An 8,988-nucleotide genomic window follows, 5' to 3' on the forward strand; every position below is an offset into this window, starting at 1 on the left:
ACAACCAAAGAACATTAGTTAGCTAAAGAAACTAATAAATTATACAAATCTTCAGGAATGTGCTGACTTACACCTAAGTATAGAACTAAAGACTGTATGCTGATTTTAATTTCATGATTAATAATGTAGAAAAATTAATCCATGCATCAGTTTCTGAAACTAAAGTATATATATATATATATATATATGCCATGTAATCTTTATGATCCACTTGCACATTGTTCTTAACAAAAAATGAGTTATAAAAGTTTATTCCTAGAAAGTCCATTGAGTCCTTAACCAGATTCGATTTCTTTTTCGTGAAGGAAGGAAGCCTCAAGCGCACGATCTTTTTCATTGTTTCAGGGTAGTCCCCAAATATAAAAGGATGTAGATACCTGTAATAACAGATCATACACAAAATCTAATGTAGTAGCAAAGCACATAATGTAACAATTAATGTAATATTAAAAACTATGAACTTTGTGCTATATATAATTAACTAGCTGGTCTAGGGTTGTAAGTTTGTAACTTACCACCCATGATAGAAATCTTGAACTCTTTGTGTAGCAGTGATATCTTCACTATTATTTGTTTGTGGAGCAAGACCAACAGTAAGGATATTAAACCCAACAAACCCATTCTGCATCCCCTGCATTTAACACAAATCAAATGAAGATTAGCATTTTGTAGTATTTATATGAAGATTAGCATTTTGAAGTATTTACTTCCAAATTTCAAATAGTAGAATAAACTATTATTTTTTACTATGAAAGATTTGAGCACTGACAGGTTTAACTATGAAAGATGTAAATTAATTTGATACTCATAAAAGATTGGTTTAATTAGACAAAACTAGCCAAAGAACTATCCATTTTTTAAAATTTTGTCGAACTAATCTAATCTTTACAAAAGCCAAGTTATACAAAAGCCAAAGTAAAAGGGGGGAAAATAAGTGAATTAAAATGAAATTCAAAAAGGGATAGTTAACATGTTATATTAAAGCATAATTTACATGCTTTACTGACACAATCATAACTTGCCATCTTAAATAAGCAGCAATTATTTATTTTGTGTTATGAAAGAAATAAAGTAGTTCAGTTCGAGTCATATATAATTAGAACTAATACCAACTAAAAATATCAGGCATGTGGTAAATGCAATTCTAGTATCAAAACACTAAAAAGATCCTTCCTATTCAAGTGTCAAACACACTGGAATTGAAGTTGTTTTCATAGATAATACCTTGTTGCATCAAATCCTCAAATATAGCAGTATTTTGATGCTCCCATTCCACCATCAGGCCCCTACATTTAAAATAAGATTCTTTTGATGAGTGTGGAAAGTCTACAAAATCAGTGCACCAATTTTCCATTTTAATCACTTAGTAACCTGAGCCCTTCGCAGCCCAAACTCAAGTAGAGTTTTTGATTTTCCAGCTACAAAACGATGCCTTGCAGCATTCGTAGTAACTAATGATGCATAGTTAATCAGATTCACAAAAGGAGTTTCCAGCAATTGAACAACCTGATAGAAAACCAATCAAGTAAAATCTTAAAATAGATCATCTTGTAAAGAAATATAAATTAGAAATTTTATAAAATAAAAGGGATTGAGCAGAACAGAATAGATTCAATGTTCGTCCAAGCAAATGATTCAAACGAAAAGTTTCGATTGCAGAAAAAAATCATCAAAATCAGAGTAAACCCGCAGATTCGAACGAAGCACAAAAGTAGAGTATGATAAACCTAAAACTGGCACAGAAAAATTGAGCCCTAAGGTTTATCACGAAGAACAGAATCACAAAATCAGGGTATATATACCTGAAATTTGAGATGGTTACGATAAGAACTGAGAAAGCGATATGAGATTAGATGGAAGAGGCGCCAGAGGGAGCAGATGCGATGAGAGTGGCGGCGATGAGAGCAGATGCGATGAGAGTGGCGGCGATGAGAGCGGCGGCAGAGAGAGCTCTCCGACGATGGGAGTAGACGCGACGAGAGCGGCAGCGGAGGGATCTCGTAGGACGCAAGGGATGACAGAGAGAGATTGTGTGATGCAAGCGGCGGCGGCAGCGGTAACAGCAACGGCCGCGGCGGAAGAAGCAGAAGTATCAGCTACGGAGAGAAGAAGTAGCTCGTGCCTGGGAGAGAGGAAGAAGCTCGTGTGTGATTTGTCAATGGAGCACTAAACACAGTTTGAACTTTGAATTGGGTCTGCCACGGGGAGAGAGAAGGGATAGGTTAGGTTTACATTAATATTTTCAGACGGAAAATTTAAATTACAGATGAATTTTCTGTCTGTAATAATTTAATAAAACGCAGCATTTTGCCTATTTAATTATAGACGGATTTTCCGTCTATAACCATTTTTTATGGACAAAAATTAATTTTTTCGACGGAATTATTGACGGATTCTCTTTTCTGTCTGTAATTTATGTTAGTCCATTTTTTCTATTTTCCGACAAAAAATCCCTCTAAAATTCCGTCTGTATTTCCGTGGGATAAAATTTGTCAGAAATTTCCGTCTGTAATAATAAGTTTTCTAGTAGTGATTGAACTCTCAGGATAAGACAACTAGTCCTTGGATGGGATAAAGTTACTTGTTTTATAGGATTATGGCAGCAGATGACATGGATCCTATTGTGGTGTTTAATATCATTGGATTTCTTCTTTCTATAATTTCTTATATAGGCAATACTTAGTTATGTATTCTTTATATGCGAGAGTAGCTATAGAATTCCAGTTTTGATATATAATAAGGTAGTAAAATAGCTTATTTATCTTTTATATAATAAAGAAGTAAAATATAAGTAAATTATACCAACCTTTGGCTTAGCTTATTAATCTTTTTTATAATAAGGTAGTAAAAAATAAGTAATTATACCAAAGGAGCAAATGAAGTTCGAATTCAAAATAAGTAATTTACTATCATTCATCAATAATGATATTATATCATAATTTAATAATATACTATTAGATATTATATGATATTAAATTGGCAAATTTTATTTTATTTTATTTTACTTAATTCGACAATCGGACCAATTCACTAAAAGAAAAAGTAACATATATTTAATTTAAAGGTTACTGTTTTTGTTCTAGAAACATCTTGTAAACTCCTCCTTAAATTGATTTTTTATCTAATTTAAAAAAATATTATACGAATCAACTTGTTTAACTCGTTGAATTATTTTAATTTACACATATTTTATTGTAAAAGAGCTTATTTATTATACTCTAAAAAAGAACTTATTTACTATAATCATAAAGCATTTTTTAAACATTTTAAAGTTGTCGCCTATTAATTTTATATATATCATTTTCGGGTTTGATTTTTCATAGTATCCCTTCATCAAGGATTTAAATTTTAACATTTAACACTTAGGCTACGTGTGGTTTCCAGGAAAGAAATTAAAAAATGACATTAATTAAAAAAAATAAACAAAAGACAAAGATATAAAAATTAATGCTCTTATATTTGATTCGCTGATAAATTAAAATAAATTAAAAAAGTAATATTTATTCTTATTTTTTTATTCAAAAGAATTAAAAAAAATATGATGATAAAAAATATAATCATAAAATTTTGATAGACATTATTTATTTAACTTGTTGAATGTTGAGATGATTTTGACTTCAATTTAATTTGGATTATGAATTCGGAATTAAATTCAATTTAGTATTGGGATCAATATATCCGAAATATATAATACTACGAGTATATATTTATTTTGTATTATTTTGCATGTATCTTGGATATATTTAAAAAGATTTAATTGTTAATTTTTTAATTTCAAAACTTTATAAGTTTTTTTAATCAAATATATAAACATAATTAATCATACTAGTAATAACTAAATATGTCTATTTGTATTGAATTGATTAAATGGTTAATTTAAATTATGTTCATTTATATTAAAAAAAATTCACACAAATAATAATATAATAACAGGGTGCCCTTTTTGGCACCATAACAAAGAAAGAAAGAGAAACAAAAACAAAACCAAAACACCCTTAAATCTCGTTGTCCTCAGCTCCCTGTAACCTCATTCCCAAACCTCCAAAAGAGCCCATTTCTTGGAAGTTTCGAACGCAGCAGAAATTTGAACATGCAACTTCTATCTCTTTGCCATTCTTTAACCTGCCCAGCTACTGCCGCCACCGCGTCTGCTCTGCCGCGGTACGCGCTGCTCAAGCGTCATCCAAATGCCTTTGTTCCCATGCATTTTCGAGCCTCCACACAGTCGCCATTTTTCGGCTGTGAAGTCTCTCATTTGCCGTTGTGTAACCCTTTGTTCAGCCATATCCATCAAGTATGAAAGCTTCAGCTTCCTCTCCCTTCTACTGCTAATTTTTTCAAAACATGTGAAAACTAAGGTCTTCTTTATTGTTTTAATTTTTCAATTATTGATTTAGTTGGTCTTTGTTTTAATTGGTGAGTTACTGTTTCAGTTCATCTTGTTCTAGTCATTATGGTTTTCTGTCAGTGAGGATAGTTGGTTTTTGAGTTGCCTTTTTTTGTTGCTTGGTGTTAATTGTGTTAAAATTTAATTACAAATTTAATTCTTTTTTAAAAAAATAATTTTCAAATTTAAAAATAGAAACACAAAAATTTAAAAAAGTTATAGAATATCTAATTAAAAAAAGCGCTAAAAGCAAAAAACTGTTGTAATAAGTATGAATAATGTGGATGACCATTAATAACGTGGATGGCTCAATATTTCCATGGTAGAATGCTCATATTATCAAGAGGGCCTCCATTTAATGAAGGATGAAAATGTGGATCCTATTCATGTATAAATAGGAGGTTGAGCCTCCGTTGATTATACACTACGATCAATAAAAATTCTCTTTTTCTATATTCTCTATATACAAAACTCTTCCTCTCTTTCTTTCTTTCATACGCTCATACATATATATAAATATATAAGTATCATATTTTATATTGAGATAGTAATTTTGGTTAATATTGTTATCTATTTATATTTATTTACTTCTTCCTTATTTATTTATTTATTTATTTTACAACACGTTATCAGCACGAAGCTCTAATGATATTTTAGGAAGACTTCAGGTAATAAATTTTCGTTATGTTGAAACTCTCTCATCTTGAATTTAATACTCTTTATATATTTGGAAATAATTATTTATCATGGATATAGATGTTAAAATCCATCTTGATTCAATGGATCTTGGAGATACCATTGAGGCTGAAAATAATACATCCCAGAAGGATAAGGCCAAAGTCATAATTTTTCTTTGTCATCATCTTGACGTATGAATGAAAAATGAATATCCACATTAAAAGATCCTGCAGATCTGTGGAAAGACCTTGAAAAAAGGTAAAATCATAAAAAAACGGTGATACTTCCTCAAACCCGATATGTTAGAAAAAATTTTCTCGACCTTCCATGTCTCGAATGTGCTCCTGCAGTAGCAGTATCGAGAAAAAGAATTTAAAAATATTCTAATTTAATTTCTTGTTTTCTTGTTGCTGAACGCAACAATGAGTTACTTTTGAGAAATCATGAAGCGCGCCCAGCTGGTGCCGCGCCATTTCCTGAAGTAAATGCGGCAAATCATTACCCCAAAAGAGGTAAATAGCAAAGTTTTAGAAACGAGAAAAATTATGGAAGGAAAAAGAATTATGTTCACAAAAGATCTCACCAGAAGTGGGATAAAGATACAATGGGCAAAGTATATCAATTGAGGATAAATGCTTCTGTTGTGGTGGAAAGGGTCATTGGTCACGTACCTGTCATACCCCAAGGCGCCTAGTTGATCTTTATCAAGCACCTTGAAAAGGGATGACAAAAGAAAGGAAACAATTTTTGTTTCAAATAATGAAAATTCCACCACTCATTATGATGTATCGAATTTCGTTAAGGATTCTGAAGGAAATGTTAGCTATTTGATCAATGATGAAATAGTTTAATATGTGTGTTTGTTAAGTATTCATGTGAATAATTTTACTGTGCATGTACTTCTACTCATTTTATTATTATTATCATTTGTTTTTGAAGAAAAATGGCAATGACATATTCTGAAGATATTTGCCTTGCGGATAGTGCAAGTTCGCACACTATTCTTAAATGTAATATATATTTTACCCATCTTGTGCCAAAAGAAGAAAATGTTAATACTATTATTGGCTCAGGCAATGTGATAGAAGGCTCCGGAAGAGCTATAATTTTGTTTCCTGGAGGAACAAAATTTATAATAAATAATACAATATTGTCTACCAAGTCTCGAAGAAACTTGTTGAGCTTTAAAGATATTCGCCGAAATGGATATCATATTGAGACTATGAATGAGGGAAATCATGAGTACTTATGTATCACAACTCATGATTCAAATAAAAAGGTTATAGTAGAAAAGTCTGGGTCATCCGGAAATAACCATGATGAGGAGAATTATTGAAAACTCTCATGGACATTCACTAAAAAACCAGAAGATTCTTAAAACTAGTGAATTTTGTTGTGCTGCATGTTCTTAGGGAAAGTTAATTTTAAGGCCATCACCAGTAAAGATTGGATTTGAGTCCCCTGAATTCCTAGAAAGGATTCAAGGTAATATATGTGGACCTATTCATCCACCATGTGGATCTTTTAGATATTTTATGGTCCTGATAGACGCATCTTCGAGATGGTCACATGTGTGCTTATTATCTTCTCGCAACTTGGCATTTGCGAGATTACTGGCTCAAATTATTCAATTAAAAGCACAATTTCCAGAAAATCCAATCAAAGTAATTCGTCTTGATAATGCTGGTGAATTTACTTCCCAAGCTTTTGATGCTTATTGTATGACTAATGGAATAAGTGTTGAACATACAGTAGCTTATGTTCACAAACAAAATGGGTTAGCAGAATCACTTATTAAACGCCTCCAATTGATTGCTAGACCCTTGCTTATGAGAACAAATCTCCCAACCTCGGTTTGGGGGCATGCTATTTTACATGCTGTAGCACTTATTCGTTTAAGACCAACGAGTTACCATCAGTTCTCTCATATGCAATTAGCTTTTGTCCAGCAGCCAAATGTCTCCCATTTAAGAATATTTGGGTGTGCGATATATGTTCCCATTGCACCACCTAATCGCACCAAAATGGGACCCCAAAGAAAATTGAGGATATATGTTGGATATGATTCTCCCTCTATAGTGAGGTATCTTGAGATACAAACGGGAGATGTATTTAAAGCCCGATTTGCGGATTGTCATTTTGATGAATCAAAATTTCCAACATTAAGGGGAGAGAATAAGCTTCCTGAAAAGGAACTTAATTGGAATGCATCATCTTTGATGCATTTAGATCCTTGGTCAGGGCAATGTGAACTAGAAGTTCAAAAGATTATACATTTACAAAGAATAGCAAATGAATTGCCTGATGCATTTTTCGATACGAAGAGGATAACCAAATCTTATATACCAGCGGAAAATGCCCCAATTCGAATTGATGTCCCAGTAGGACAAGTAGCCACTGAAACAAATTCACGCTAGAAGCGTGGTAGGGCAGAAAATACCCCAATTCGAATTGATGTCCAGTAGGACAAATAGCCACTGAAGCAAATACACGCCAGAAGCGTGTCAGGCCTGTCGGTTCCAAAGATAAAATCCTCGAAAGAGAAAAGAGGTAAATACTATTCCTGTTGAAAGAGACATAATAGAGACACATGCATTTGTCCAAAATTTTGATATAATTTTAACGCCAGAAGACGTTCAGGTACCTGAAAATTGTGAAAATGACAACATCTCGATAAATTATGTCTTTACAGGAAAGAAATAGGACCGAAATAAGACAATTGTCAATAAAATATTTGCATATAATGTGGCATTGAATATCATGCATGAAAGTAAGGATCTTGAGCCAAGATCAGTCGAAGAATGTCGAGAAATGAATGATTGGCCAAAATGGGAAGAAGCCATGAAGGCTGAATTAGACTCACTTGCAAAACGTGAAGTCTTCGGACCTGTAGTCCGTACACCAGAAGATGTAAATTCTATTGGATACAGATGGGTATTTGTGAGAAAACGAAATGAGAAAAATGAAGTTGTGCGCTACAAATCCCGACTTGTGGCACAAGGTTTTTCACAAATGCTCGGTATAGATTATGAAGAAACGTATTCCCCTGTAGTGGATGTGATAACATTGCGTTATTTGGTCAGTTTATTTGCATATCATAAATTGCATATGCATTTAATGGATGTGGTAACAGCCTATTTGTACAGCTCATTAGATTAGGATATCTATATGAAAGTCCCTGAAGGACTAAAGATATCTAAACCATCCAGTGAATATTCACAAGGGTTATACTCAGTTAAATTGCAAAGATCTTTATATGGTCTAAAGCAATCTGGACGAATGTGGTATAATCGTCTTACTGAGTATCTGGCCAAAAACGGATTCAAGAATGATGATATATGTCCATGTGTTTTCATAAAGAAAACCGCATCTGGATTCATTATAATTGCTGTGTATGCTGATGATTTAAATATCATTGGGACTCCTGAAGAGATTCTAACAATTATAAAAACTCTGAAAGAAGAGTTTGAGATGAAAGATCTTGGAAGGACTAAATTTTGTCTCGGTCTGCAGATCGAGCATACAAAAAATGGGATCTTTATTCATCAAGTGACATACACAGAGAAGATCTTGAAAAGATTTTATATGGATAAGTCACATCCTTTGAGTACCCCAATGATCGTAAGATCTTTGGATATGGAAAAGGATCAATTCCGTCCTAAAGAAGAGAATGAAAATATCCTTGGTCCTGAAGTACCATATCTTAGTGCCATTGGAGCGCTAATGTATCTTGCCAATAATACGCGAGCTGACATATCATTCGTGGTGAATTTACTAGCAAGATATAGTTCCTCTCCAACAAGAAGACATTGGAGTGGAATCAAACAGATCTTTTGATATCTTCATGGAACGGTTGATATGGGGTTGTTTTATCCCTATGGATCCAAGTCACAACTAGTTGGCTATGCAGATGCCGGATACTT

The sequence above is a fragment of the Arachis duranensis genome, chromosome 2 (assembly GCF_000817695.3).
Source record: "Arachis duranensis cultivar V14167 chromosome 2, aradu.V14167.gnm2.J7QH, whole genome shotgun sequence".
Classification (NCBI taxonomy): domain Eukaryota; kingdom Viridiplantae; phylum Streptophyta; class Magnoliopsida; order Fabales; family Fabaceae; genus Arachis; species Arachis duranensis.